The sequence below is a fragment of the Coregonus clupeaformis genome, chromosome 19 (assembly GCF_020615455.1).
Source record: "Coregonus clupeaformis isolate EN_2021a chromosome 19, ASM2061545v1, whole genome shotgun sequence".
Classification (NCBI taxonomy): Eukaryota; Metazoa; Chordata; class Actinopteri; order Salmoniformes; family Salmonidae; genus Coregonus; species Coregonus clupeaformis.
In genome coordinates this window covers 21,266,829-21,282,634 of record NC_059210.1, presented here as the reverse complement: position 1 = coordinate 21,282,634, position 15,806 = coordinate 21,266,829, and the positions used below count along the sequence as shown (strand labels likewise).

General features: G+C 39.1%; 1 protein-coding gene across 1 annotated transcript in view; it reads left to right on the top strand.

The window, feature by feature from the left end:
- lingo1a (leucine rich repeat and Ig domain containing 1a) overlaps window positions 1-15,806 on the top strand; it is a 266,562-nt gene that overhangs the window by 95,442 nt on the left and 155,314 nt on the right. The window lies entirely within an intron of this gene.

Here is a 15,806-nt window from a genome sequence, read left to right as displayed (position 1 = left end):
GATCTTAACTGACCTAAGACAGGGAATTTTTACTAGGATTAAATGTCAGTAATTGTGAAAAACTGAGTTTAAATGTATTTGGCCAAGGTGTATGTAAACTTCCGACTTCAACTGTATATCCTTGTGACAAAGGGAATGGAAGCTTGTTATGTGCAACAGGGAGTGGTAATTGAATGCAAGCTTATAGCCTGTCTATCTTTGAGTAACAGGGTTGACGTGTTATGCTCGACCCACTCAGTTTTCCACCACAAAACACCAGAAAATGGCCAAAAATAGTCAAACCCCAAAAATATTTTTAAAGGAATATTTTCACCATATTCAAATGAGAGTTCAGTTCACATAACAGGGTGGACCTTAAAATGAGAGACTGACGTAAATGAATCACTAATCACATGAAACAAATGATAATCTTCACAAATGACTTTGTCAAAGCAACAAAATAACACTATTTTCGTGGAACGACCCACCTACTGTACATTAGGCTCTCAATATTATCTCACTCTTATTTGACTTTGGAGTAATGATGTTTATCAATCAATTCCATGCATGTTTGAGTGGAGTAGTATTGTTAAACATAATGGACAGTACTTACTGATAATTGTCAGGTGCATAACAGCTGATCAGAATTGCAGCATATTATCAATATACTCTACAGTTATTTTCAGCACAGATAAACTGTCATGAATTGTGTAGGTTATTTTTCATTCAGTTTTCTGAATTTTTGCAATCACTCAACCTGATATTTTGAGTATCCCTCCTGCCTCGTACATTGGGAAAATGTAACGTAATTTCCCATGTTCCCCTTTGCTCGTCTTGTTTCCATGGCAACTTGACAGGGTAGAAGGACATACTATTGGCAGTGAAGTCTCTAACTGCACTAATGAAAATGCTCTAGGAAGAATACAGACAAAGTAGAACTCTCCAGTAGGTAAATCTGAATTAGACCCTTTCGCCAATAGCACCTTCCTCCCAAAATGTGATTCTGTTCCAAAGGGTTACACCACTAAAGATGCAACAGTGTTCTTGTTTTGGAACTGGGGCATGTGCTGAAAGCAAATGTTTTTTTCATTACACATTGATGTACTGAGGGTCTACTGAGGAGAGTACACTCTCTAGTATCTTCAGCATTTCAGATGCTACCCTTAGTGCACTGGGACTTGTGCTGTCTTAGTGGTCAAACGTAAAGAAAAAAAAAGGTCTCTTGAAGCAGCTAAATCAACTCTAAATTAATTTTGCTTTGACTTACAGTATTTAGATTCTGTGCAAATTATAGATGTTCACGCATCATTGGATGAGTTTATTTAGCAAGTTGATAATGAAACTTGCACGGTCTAGCACGTTTTTCTACCCACACACTTAGTGATTTTTTTTCTGTCTACCAAACATCTGAAAAGTCTCCCTGAATGACACGTGCAAATAGAGGATAACACCTCCAATGTTCAGAAGCTGCATTTTTGCACAGGAAGTAATAATTACTTGACATGGCAGAAATCGGAAACCATGACTTTAAAATAAACTTAGGACCGCAAATGTCAATCTTTTCTCGATTTCAAATCCTTGATTTTACATTTACATTTTAGTCATTTAGCAGACGCTCTTATCCAGAGCGACTTAAAGTTAGTGAGTGCATACATTATTTTTTTTTTCATACTTGATAAAATTATTTGTGTAATATTTTCCATATAGGCTGTAGCATCAAGTCAGGACTGTATAATACTATGGGCTAGTCCCAAATGGTACACTATTCCCTATGTAGTGCACTACTATGGGCCCTGGTCAAAAGTAGAGCACTATAATAGGGTGCCAGTTTACACCTAGTGAAAGTCTACACACCCTTTGCACATTCTTCACACTTCACACAAATTAAATCGGTATCTATACAGTACCTAGTGAAAGACTACACACCCCTTGCATAGTATTCACATTTTGGAAAATGTTCTATAACTTTCTTTCACTAATCTAATTGAATACCTTTTTAGATTACATTTTAAGGCAGCAAAATGTGAATACTATGCAAGGGGTGTGTAGTCTTTCACTAGGTACTGTATAGATACAGTGCCTTCAGAAAGTATTCATACCCCTTGACTTATTCCACATTTTGTTGTGTTACAGCCTGAATTCAAAACTGATTAAATATATATTTTTTATACTAATACAACTGTTCAAAATTATTGGAGCCCCTGTTTTCAATACTCCAGCACCCTCCCCTTACGAGGATAACGACACTGAGCCTTTTTGTAAAATGTTTTATGAGAATGTTGATTTTATGGTGAATTTACCATTTCTTTGTTGATTTTGATGTGTGCTTGGGGTTATTGTCTTTCTGGAAGATCCACTTGCGGCCAAGTTTCAGCCTCCAGGCAGAGGCAACCAGGTTTTTGGCTAAAATGTCTGGGTACTTGCTAAAGTTCATGATACCGTTGACCTTAACAATGGCCCCAGGACCAGTTGAAGCAAAGTAGCCCCATAACATCAAAGATGCACCACCATATTTTACAGCAGGGAGGATGTATTTTCTGCATATGTGACTTGTTTCAGGAAACAAGGCATATGTCGCGCGTCACTACTTCACAGGAGAGGCATTTGAACGTAAACATTACTTTTTTGGCAGAAAGGCCTTCTGGAACATGTGAACTTGCATGTGCCTTAATAACAAACAGAATGTTGTTTTCATTAAGATAAAGCATACTGATAACTAACTAGCTAACGTTAGCTGGCTGGCTTGTTAGCTAACGTTATGTGTGTGATCTGTGTAGTAATATTCGTATCTAAGAGCCATTTACATTGCTAGTTATAGGCTAATGTTAGCTAGCTATTTTCTGTAATTAGCTTGCCATTAACTTGTAAATAATGATCTTGTTGTGAGTTTATTTTCCTGTAATAATGAATACAAATTAGCTAAAGTTAAGATGTTGTCAGCTATATGATGTGGTCTTTATTTGAACTGGCTAGCCAGCTAAGTTAACGTTAGCTAGCTAGCTAACAAGCTAGAAACGAACCAAAACATTGTTTAAAAGCTGCTTTTAGCTGCCTGGTTTGCTAGATTGACATATACTGAAAACATTTTCAAACTGATGGGTTTATTGGTGTTAAAATACATCAGTTATGCTATTTTGGAGCAGTACGTGTACCAAAACATTCAAGGGCCAATTTCTCAAAAGTGGGGTTACAAGTTTATCAACTTTCAAAGCATAATTACTTTCCCATTGTTCCTCAGTTGTAGTGTATGATATACCATTTTTTTTAGCTCTGAGTCTACTTTTATCCAATGTAAAAAACACAATTTCAAATGTTCCTACATAAGACCGAATCTAGCCGGTCGGTCTCATATGCTTTGTTCCTTCGAAGGCCAAACTCACCGCTGGTGTGCATGGCCAAAGAGCTCTGTTTCCATGTCATACCATAGCTCCGTCTGGAGTTTGATAAACGGCATTGGCACTTGGATTGGCACCGATTGGAAATGCCTGTTCCTATAGCTGACATTGTTTACTGTAAATCTAGGTCAGTGACAGCTTTAAGCTGTTGGTGATGAGCCTAGCTTAACCTCAAGGACAATAACTAGTTGTGCGATTCGGGGAGAGAGAATACAGTGGCTTGCGAAAGTATTCATCCCCCTTGGCATTTTTCCTATTTTGTTGCCTTACAACCTGGAAATAAATTGGATTTTTTGGGGGGTTTGTATAATTTGATTTACACAACATGCCTACCACTTTGAAGATGCAAAATATGTTCTATTGTGAAAAAAACAAGAAATAAACAGAAAAACAGAAAACTTGAGCGTGCATAACTATTCACCCTCAAAAGTCAATACTTTGTAGAGCCACTTTTTGCAGCAATTACAACTGCAAGTCTCTTGGGGTATGTCTCTATAAGCTTGGCACATCTAGCCACTGGGATCTTTGCCCATTCTTCAAGGCAAAACTTCTCCAGCTCCTTCAAGTTGGATGGGTTCCGCTGGTGTACAGCAATCTTTAAGTCATACCACAGATTCTCAATTGGATTGAGGTCTGTGCTTTGACTAGGCCATTCCAAGACATTTAAATGTTTCCCCTTAAACCACTCGAGTGTTGCTTTAGCAGTATGCTTAGGGTCATTTTCCTGCTGGAAGGTGAACCTCTGTCCCAGTCTCAAATCTCTGGAAGACTGAAACAGGTTTCCTTAAAAAATGTCCCTGTATTTAGCGCCATCCATCATTCCTTCAATTCTGACCAGTTTCCCAGTCCCTGCCGATGAAAAACATCCCTACAGCATGATGCTGCCACCACTGTGGGGATGGTGTTCTCGGGGTGATGAGAGGTGTTGGGTTTGCGCCAGACATAGCATTTACCTTGATGGCCAAAAAGCAAAATTTTTGTCTCATCTGACCAGAGTACCTTCTTCCATATGTTTGGGGAGTCTCCCACATGCTTATTTTTTTCTTCAAGCAATGGCTTTTTTCTGGCCACTCTTCCGTAAAGCCCAGCTCTGTGGAGTGTACGGCTTAAAGTGGTCCTATGGACAGCTCCTTCAGGGCTTTCTTTGGTCTCTTTGTTGCCTCTCTGATTAATGCCCTCCCTTTCTGGTCCGTGAGTTTTGGTGGGCGGCCCTTTCTTGGCAGGTTTGTTGTGGTGCCATATTATTTCCATTTTTTAATAATGGATTTAATGTGCTCCGTGGGATGTTCGAAGTTTCTGATATTTTTTTATAACCCAACCCTGATCTATACTTCTCCACAACTTTGCCCCTGACCTTTTTGGAGAGCTCCTGGGTCTTCATGGTGCCGCTTGCTTGGGGGTGCCCCTTGCTTAGTGGTGTTGCAAACTCTGGGGCCTTTCAGAACATGTGTATATATACTGAGATCATGTGACACTTAGATTGCACACAGTTTAACTTTATTTAACTAATTATGTGACTTCTGAAGGTAAATGGTTGCACCAGATCTTATTTAGGGGCTTCATAGCAAAGGGGGTGAATACATATGCACGCACCACTTTTCCGTTATTTATGTTTTTGAATTTTTTTCAAAAGTCATTTTTTTCATTTCACTTCACCAATTTGGACTATTTTGTGTATGTCCATTACGTGAAATCCCAATAAAAATCCAATTAAATTACAGGTTGTAATGCAACAAAATAGGAATAACGCCAAGTGGGATGAATACTTTTGCAAGGCAATGTATGTTGATGCAGCGCTCATTACTCCACTGATTCATGATTGCCTGATGTGGTCTGAGATGTGCCGAAAATCTATAGCATGCAGTGTAATGAGTGTGTCTGAGTGTCCTGCAGTCAGCCTTATGAAGAGCAAATGGGATGCAGTCCTGTTGAAGTCGGAAGTTTACACACACTTAGGTTGTAGTCATTAAAACTCGTTTTTCAACCACTCCACAAATTTCTTGTTAACAAACTATAGTTTTGGCAAGTTGTTAGGACATCTACTTTGTGTATGACACAAGTCATTTTTCCAACAATTGTTTACAGACAGATTATTTCACTTATGATTCACTGTATCACAATTCCAGTGGGTCAGAATACACTAAGTTGACCGTGCCTTTAAACAGCTTGGAAAATCCCAGAAAATGATGTCATGGCTTTAGAAGCTTCTGATAGGCTAATTGACATCATTTGAGTCAATTGGAGATGTACCTGTGGATGTATTTCAAGGCCTACCTTCAAACCCAGTGCCTCTTTGCTTGACATCATGGGAAAATCAAAAGACATCATCCAAGACCTCAGAAACAAAATTGTAGACCTCCAAAAGTCTGGTTCATCCTTAGGAGCAATTTCCAAATGCCTGAAGGTACCACGTTCATCTGTACAAACAATAGTACGCAAGTATAAGCACCGTGGGACCACACAGCCGTCATACCGCTCAGGAAGGAGACGCGTTCTGTCTCCTAGAGATGAACGTACTTGGATTGAAAAGTGCAAGTAAATCCCAGAACAACAGCAAAGGACCTTGTGAAGATGCTGGAGGAAACATGTACAAAGTATCTATATCCACAGTAAAATGATGATGTCTTGCAACAGCACATGGGGACAAAGATCATACTTTTTGGAGAAATGTCCTCTGGTCTGATGAAACAAAAATAGAACTGTTAGGAGAAAAAAGGGGGTAGCTTGCAAGCTGAAGAACACCATCCCAACCATGAAGCAAGGGGGTGGCAGCATCATGCTGTGGGGGTGCTTTGCTGCAGGAGGGACTGGTGCACTTCACAAAATAGATGGCATCATGAGGAAGGAAAATTATGTGGATATATTGAAGCAACATCTCAAGACATCAGTCAGGAAGTTAAAGCTTGGTCACAAATGGTCTTCCAAATGGACAATGACCCCAAGCATACTTCCAAAGTTGTGGCAAAATGGCTTAAGGACAACAAAGTCAAGGTGTTGGAGGGGCCATCACAAAGCCCTAACCTCAATCCTATAGAACTGAAAAAGTGTGTGCGAGCAAGGAGGCCTACAAACCTGACTCAGTTACACCAGCTCTGTCAGGAGGAATGGGCCACTGGGAATGTGATGAAATAAATAAAAGCTTAAATAAATAATTCTCGCTACTATTATTCTGACATTTCACATTCTTAAAATAAAGTGGTGATCCTAACTGACCTAAGACAGGGAATCTTTACTAGGATTAAATGTCAGGAATTGTGAAAAACTGAGTTTAAATGTATTTGGCTAAGGTGCATGTAAACTTCTGACTTCAACTGTACATACTATTTGAATTCCACTGTCAATAAATTCACTATCTTGTGACCGAAGGGGAAATTAACCAGGGTCACCACAAACCAATCAAAGATAATATGATACCTATGTATGTTTGAGTACAGATCCCTCCCACCAATGTCACAGACAGATTTAAAAGCATACATTTTAATAGGCATGGAAATGGATTGATATCATCTAGGATTTAGGATCAACTCCCAACTTGCTTTTTTTGGATTTTCTCTGTTACCTTTTTATCAACCTAATTGAAAAATGTTGTAGATAGACAATGGATTTACTTGAGCGGAGGGCTTATGCTCCTTGTTTTGGAATATTTATGAATTTACTTCCCAATATGAATTAATACGATTTCAGAAGGCACTTCTTCTATGGACTTATTATTAGTCATCATTGTCAGTGAGCTGAGAAAGAGCTTCATGTGGAAATAGTACCAATTAGATGTGGCTTAGCCCTTACACACTTACATCCATTTTTCAGAGGACAACAAAGCAGTCGATTTAGAGGCAAATTAGGTTTAACTGAGAGCACAATACATTTTTGACACCTTGCGGTTTTAGAGGAATATTATTTGATCCACAAGGCCATAAGACTGATCAGCCACATGCACACTAACATATTCCGAAGATTTAACTGGCCTACCTTAATTGATTTTATGGAAATTACTTGTTTCATAACTGTAAACAGCCCTTTGTCTTCTACCAGGAAAGAACAAGCTGTGAATATTCTTTGCCTTATTAATATTCTGCTTCAGTATTCTCAAAGCATCAGACATATCACATTGTATTTGTCAGTCTAGTGGCGTATGTCTAACAAAATAATGATGGACGCCATTTGATCGAAATCATGCAGAGTTTGACTTTTACCACGTACTTGTTCAGCTTATTTACCTTATTATGGAAGGATTCAAAGTTGAATGAAATATGTCATACTGTAAATATGTCAAATTGATGCACATTTCTATTCTAGGTCACTTATTAAGTGTTTTGCAAGGCACTCCATATATTTTCTGTCAATTGAGGCTTACAAAAAGGAAAACAACCTGACAATAACGGTGCCTTCTTGTCTGCAACTTACACTTTGAAAGTGGCTGGGTAGAACATGGTGATAATGAGAGTGAGGGGGAGGAGGCACAGTAAGGATTTCACATAGCTTCAGATGTTTTGCCATCTCTCCCTCTGCCTCCATCTCGCATGATTTGCATGTTGTTACAGTGAGACGACGTTGTGAAAAGAAAAGCTCTCTCTCTTTCTATCACCGTGGATTATAGTCTCCCTAGTTGAATTGCCCTGAATCATCTGGCATCGAGACACCTTGCGATCTCGAAGTCATCTGATCTGAGCTCGATCTGTCTGGGAGGAGACATGTCATATGTATGCTGTGCAAAGTGCTGTGGCAGGTACAATGCCAGTGTGACTAAAGCCTCAAAGAGACGTACACAAACACAGGGAGCTATCTGACAGTCCTTGTGACTAATGCTAGCTGGGTCGTTCCACGAAATGGGTGCCTTTTGGACATGCAAACTTTTAAGAAATGAACTTTAAAATGTTGTTTCCCATCTCAGGCATTACAATCCTATGAACTAAGAGCATTTTATCTGCACTTTTACCACTCTGTATGTCAACCCTGTTCTGGACACTTATGTAACTTCCTAACAATTATTTAAAACCACATTTGAGATAAATCCAAAAATTTTCTCATTGTTTAAGTATTCCTTGTACAGATAAACTCACGTATAATATCAAACTGATAAAGTTACCACTGACGATAACAGGGTTGTGGTTTTAGGTGAAGATCGGCCACTACTCCTCATGTGGTTAAGAGCATGGGGAATAATGGTGTTCATTAAATTAGGAATTATACTTATGTTCCACACATAATGAAAGTTTAATTAAATTCAAGTTTTCCTAACATTAATTGAACGAACAGGGTTGATGTGTTGGACTTGAACACCTCAACCAAAGATGATGAAAGAATTATGAATATACCAAAAAGAGAGAGAAGACTTACTTCCTTTTCCACCATGCTATTCAGAAGACCCAAACGATGTCACCTGCTGTGAATTATTTAACTTGTGGAATGGTCCATTATTTTAAGGGGATAAATTGTTTGCACAACAGGGTTTAACTTACAATGAGGGACAGACATAAATGCTTCACTAATCACATGAATATAAATAACAATCTTCAAAAATGAATTTGTCAAAGTAGCAAAATAACTAGGCCTTTACAATGATGGTGAAACTAGGTGACATTTTTAGATTAAGTGGGTTTAAATCTTTCTAGAAGTGACATAGGGTTGATGAATGGACATGTCAAAATGCTGAATTTTAGCACTTTAGCAAGCCTTTATTAATATCGAAAATCTGATTTATTGAATTCTCCATGTGGTTTATATTAAGGTGCACTTCACTTAGAATTCAATATTGGTGCATAATATCTTCATAAAATATAAAAATACTATTTTGTAGAACGACCCAACCTTATGCTGACAGCCACAAATGGACAAGGTCCATTATAGTTAAGGTGTTTTCAGCAGGGCAGCAAAATAGGAATACAAAAGTCTATCTTCATCACTTCCAAATCTACCTCTCTGCTCCTAAACCAAATGTACTTACAGTGCTAACTGACATACAGCTCGGGGTAGGGTAAACACACAACCCTGGTCATAATTTTAGCAGTTTCATACGACTTCAACAATGAATCAAAAGATGAACTAGAGGGGAGATGTTATATCATCTTAGTCTGCCTTATACAGTATAGGGAATGAGTCATTATGAGATGTATTTGGATGTATTTTGAACTTCTTTTGAGTTGAGTGCTATGTAACATCCCTGAAAAGAGAGGACCGACATATCACTGTATATACTATCGATAGGTAGTATATTGTATGTTGCAGGTATACAATAGGCCTATGCTCCTTATCTTACCGATATTAAGAAATACTCAAAGCCCTAGATAACACACAATCCTGACATAGCAGTACATCTAACAGTTCTGTATCAAATCTACAAGACAAAAACCTAGTGCTGACTAGAAACTGGTGCACACTCCTTTTTTCACATTTGGATCACTAAGCCTTTGAATGAATACCTCTGAGGCTCAACTCCTCTTTCTATTGTAGAGGGATGAATAGACGAAGCCTGGGGCGAGGAGTAGCCGCACAACCACACCATTGGACATAATGTGGCATCCCTTTAGTGAACTCTGACAATCCCCACAAAACCGTCCTATTTTCATTAAGCTAAACTACATGTGACCCAGTGGCACTGCTTGGCATCGTTGCCGGCGCTTTCTATTTTCAGTCCCTGTGTTCAGCTGGAGAAGACAAGGGAGGCATTGGCCATCATTCCTACAGGAAGTGCCCCAGTGCTCTGTGTGCCAGAAAGCGGGCCTGTTGTGAGTTATGTCACCAGCATGCACTACCAACCCCGAGGCCCAATTTACCCGGCTCTTACCCAACTTCCACTCAGTTTCCCTCTCATTCACAAAGCCAAGTGGATTGAAGATTAGCGATTGATGTTAGCCTATATTGGGCAGTTTACACCAAATGTAGGACCATTCTCCCAGCTTTTTGGGGTGAATGTAAGTCTAATAGAGATAAATACTGTCTTTTTGGGGTGTATTTCTGTCAGAGATAGGCGGTATGAGAGCGGGCAATCAGCATGTTGCCTGTCTGATGCTTTAAAAGCAATACAGCCTATTAGCATGACTCAAGCACTTACCAAAAATGGCCTAAGCAAAACATATAATCTCAATCATTATACTCTAGTGTACATAATGGCAGGCTTTAAATACTGCATTGTTATGAAAGGCCATAGTCAATGTCGTACCACCTGGCGCTTTTTAGCCTCAAAATATTATGCTAAGGCTGAAATTAGGTGCTCTAGCCTTTTCAGACTCCATAAGAGCTAGAATCTTCACTTCAATGGAGAGGATGAGTGTTCCGTGGGTGCTTTCCTTCTAGTCATGTCAAGTGGAGAAACTTGGATAACGCAAAGTACCATCAAGTACTTACAATTATTTACTGGTTTTCATAAGCAACAAATTCACAAGATTTGCAGGTCTAAAACAAAATTACAGTTGTGGCTTGGCCAAACTAAGCATAAAGGGAACCGGTCTCCTGCATTCTAAATATGGTAAAGGTACCAGTGCCCTACATCAACACTAACATTCTCTTTGCCAAAGATTGCATCAAATATTGATATTGATTGTCTTTACTATTCAAGAGTTCCTCCTCAAAGGAGTACTATAATGTCTGATACAGCTAGTTACATTATACACAGGGCATAGCTGTACCTCATCAAGTCCATCCACTTAGGGGTAGAGAGAAGTAGCCTAACTAACTCATTGGATGTTTGTCGGGTTTGCTCATTTTCTATAAAACAGGTTTCTGTGGAACGGGTAAATGTCACTATAGTGTGCAGGGTATTCCTGTAATCGGATTCTAGGCATGCCTTGCTTGGCTGTACACGTAAATTGTGTGAGTCCAAGTGCTTTATTTCAATTAAAGATCCATATTAACCTCCAACCTGCAAGAACAAACTTAATCAAGGCTGAATTAGTTTCAAATTATCAGGGAATTGAAATTGAAAAAATAAAATATAAAGTGAGGTGTCTTGACTCTTTCTCTACCTTCTTTGCAGTTTGGAAGGGATTGATGTTCAATTGAAATAGAGGCACTGCAATCTAATGTTGATTAGTGTGGTCTCTCTCAACAGTGTATTTGCTGTGAGTCATGGATCCAAACGGATTTTCTATTAAATATTGCACTCTTCGCCTTGATACAGTAATCACCAGAGGTGGGACAAAGTCATTGTTATGCAAGTCACAAGTAAGTCTCAAGTCTTTGCCCTCGAGTCCCGAGTCAAGTCGAGTCAAAGATGAGGCAAGTCCCAAGTCGAGTCAAAAGTCAAAGCCATCAAGTCTCAAGTCGAGTCCAAAGTCCTACATTTTAGTTTCGAGTCATTTCAAGTCCTATTAGCAAGTCTTTGCAAGTCATTACAAGTCCTCGTAGCAAGTCTTCTCGAGTCATAAGGCGCAAGTCCAAGTGAAGTCACGAGTCATTGATGTTAAAGTCCAAGTCGAGTTGCAAGTCTTTGTACATTTTGTCGAGTCGAGTCTGAAGTCATCAAATTCATGACTCGAGTCTGACTCGAGTCCAAGTCACATGACTCGAGTCCACACCTCTGGTAATCACAGATAACATACTTCTACAAATATAGTACCTATCGCGTGTACATTAGCTATCATACAAACATGTAACCGTCAAGCAAGTGCATGTTTTTACAACAAAACATCAGTGTGATATTCTATCTAGGTCTACAGCTGACAAATGGTCTGGAAAGCATTTTCCTTGAAATAAAAAAATTTAGATTGTTAGTTGGAGGTCAGTCAGTGTTTCTGTAGACATTGAGTTGTTGGATCACATACATCTCCAGTTGCTGTTCTGCTACTGTACTGTAGCTGAGTGCTGTCATCCTGGAAGTGATAGAAGCATAGCATATTACGTAACTTCAAACATACATGAATCACCCAAGATGGTTAGTGATAGGGCACACGTTGATTGGCAGGCCGTTACGATAGACAGCGAAGCATATTCTGCTGGACAAGTAGTTGGCAGTGAATAGAAGAAGGCTAAATGAAGGATGCTTTTCATCAGACATTGGAACAGTGCCCTTCAGTTTATGGTTTTAAGTTATTTATAAAACAATCTGAATTGAAATGTAAGTTCATACAGCAAAACCTACATAATCATGACATAATTTATTACCGACATGTTATGCATGATGTACAGTATAATCTCTGACATATATTATGAAGTGTGTTTTGAAATCTAGCGTATATGTCAGTGCTTTGAAATGGTCACAAGTTACTTGAGGACTAAGCTTGTATGGTAATTTACTTTTTTTTTCCTGATCGCTACTGGCGATTTACAATAGTTGGAGTCTGATGTTCTATTCATTGAGTTTTAGATTTCTAGAGTGTGAACTTCTTCAATTCCTTCAAGTTCAACTTTCACAATTGTATTGTCACATGCACAAGTACAGTGAAATGCCTTTCTTGCTTGCTCTTTCCCAACAATGCAGTAATCAATATCAGTAGTACTATAAATATCAGTAGTACTATAAAAATACATACAAAAGTCAAGTAAAACAAAAACACACGAGAAATAGAAACAAGAAGAACACAAGAAAGTAAGTAAGCTATATCCAGGGTCTGTGCCAATGCAATATTTACAATGTGCAGGGATAATGGAGTGGTAGGGTTAGATATCTGTAGGGGTAAGGTGACTAGGCATCAGGATATATGATAAACAGAGTAGCAGCAGCATATATGATGATTTCATGTGAGTGTGTGTGTGTGTGTGTGTGTGTATAGAGTCAGTGTGAATGTATGTGTGTGTAATGTGTGTGTGAGCAAATGTTGTGTGTGTGTGTGTTGGAGTGTCAGTGTGAGTTTGTGTGAGTGAGTGTGTGAGTGTACATACACTCTTGGGAGAAAATGTGTTATCTAGAACCAATAAGGGTTCTTCGGCTGTCCCCATAGGAAAGCCCTTTAAAAAAACATTTTTGGTTCCATGTAGAACCCTTTCCACAGAGGGTTCTACATGGAACCCAAAATAGTTCTATCTTGAACCAAAAAGGGTTCTACCTGAAACCAAAAAGGGTTCTCCTATGGGGACAGCCGAATAACCCTCATGTTTTTGTTTTTGGTGTTGATTTCTTACAGTCATTTAGTCATAGTAATATAATGTGCCATAGCAGCATCCTATTAAATGTTATGAAAACCATAATTGTCTAAGTCTCCTGCTTCCTAAACTCCTAATAGTCTACCCCCATGACTGGCAGGCCTGTTTGAATGTACTAATGGAATCCTGTTGATAGAGTTCATAGACAACAAACTCCCTCCCTCATCAACCCTTTAATATGACTACTTTCAAAGTCATAATGGCCTGTGAGAGTAGGTTTCTCTCAGGAAGCATACTTTTCTTTAGTCATTAACATACATTAAAGGGGGACTTAACTTCCTGATTTGGCCTAGTTTTTCAGCTTGGTCATTAAGAAATGCAGCGGCCATGACTGAAGCCAATCGAGAGTTTGTTAATGAGGGTGTCTCTTGAGTCTGTGTTCACACGTGGCAAGCTTTTGTACATTTACTCTGCCAAAAGAGTACACAGTTACAGTCATTTACCCTTCTAGATAACTTGAAACATTCTAACCAGGTCTTGTGTCTTGAAGTCGCCTAGGCTAGCTAGTGCTAGCCAACTTCTTTCGCCAATTAGCTTCAGCCTTGGCTGGGGTGGGACCGTGGCAAAGTTGGTTTGACACTAGATAGCCCAGCTCTGGGGCTAGTTAGGGACTGTCAATCAATTACACAATGTAAATGAGGAAATATTTTCATGTTGCACATGTTTTAGTTGTCTCTTTAAATGGTTTCAATATTTGTATATGAATTTCTACAATTTATAGTTGGTTTGAGGTTTTTAAGTCGTTGAGATTAGGAGCTATTAACATTTTAAAATATGTGTAATTTACTGATGGTCCCTAACTAGCCCCATAGGGATATCGAATGTCAAACCAAATTGACCATGGGCATTATGATCAGGTCACTTGCAGCTGCTACCCAAATGGATGATTACTTGGGTGTTGCCAGATGTGGGCAGGCTTGAAATAAACCCAACCCAAGTTAAACTGTTACGGTACCCTTCATACCCTTCCTCGCAAATCTCTGTTTTGGATGAAACTGATTTAAAACTGACCAAAATTAGTGGTGGCTAAACAGCTGCTCTTAGCAAAAAAAATGTTGGAGTTACCTTTCGTAGCTAATAGGTTATGTTAGAGTTTACACTTCCTTTTCCAATTATAATGTGGGGAGGTCAAAATAATGAAAACTATCTGCCAAATCTATTTATTTGAAAATGTTGATTAGGTTACTTCTCCTTGCCATTATCATGCACCTAATGATAAGACAAGGCATGTGATTTTTTTTAAATATAAGACTGAAGGTTGGTTGCACATTGCACTCTGGGACCTTATTAGGGTAGCTGTTGGTAATGGGGAAAAATCAATACAGTTACATAGAGATATTATCTTTGACGATATATCATATCGTTTTGACAATAACGCAATATTACTTTTGCACTAGTTGGCTGTACCTGCACCAAAACTCGTAGTATTTTTCCTTCATAGCTCGTTCCCCATCTTCTATTTTAAATAGGGAGCCAATTAGTTTTAAGCACTTTTATTTCAATGACTGATCAAAACTCATTCTCATGGCTCTCTCTTGTCCCGCTGCAGCAGACATGTGGTGAGCAATATGTTTGGAAAATTAAATCGCAATAAAATCACAGTATTGAATCGTAATGCATATAATATCGCCACCTAAGTATGATTATAATATGGTATTGTGAGGTCCCTGGCAATTCCCAGCCCTAGTAGCAGTATAAAATCCCACATGGTGGCATTGTGGCCCAAACTCTGTAAGGTCAGATTTTTTTCATTTATGTGACCTTGATGCTTGATCCAGTCTCAATTGAAGTACAAACAAAAATGTATTACTGCCCGTATTGCAGTTATACAGACTGTGTTACAGGCCAGTTTTTCAAGGAATTTGAATGAAGAAAGGAAAGACTGAACACTTCCAGTCCACAAGCCAACCGGCACAACTGTGATTACTGAGTGCTCTAACAACCTACTCTAGGTTTCCATTATTCACACCAGGAGGGCATAGTCTTCAGGGATAAATGGAATTCTGACACACTTTACATAAAATGTGCCCGGTCACGTTTCCTATAACATCCCCTCCATCCCTGCCTTCTTGAGTGTCAAAAGCCTTCGCTTCATGATGATGTGGTGTGGTGTAAGGATCCGAGACCTTGTATCACCAAGGGTTCTACTGCAGATCTCACTATGACGTAAGCCCTCTCCTTTCCCTGCTTCTGCCTTTGACGTGTGATGTAGCACCGCATCACCCGGCCAATCCTATGAGCAGGCAGCTTTGCAACAACTAGGGTAATTATTTACAGGAGGAATTGTGAGACCTGCTAAAAATATCCCTTTTCCCTCCCTACAAGGGCTCCCTGGAGGTTCGAGAATGGGAGAGG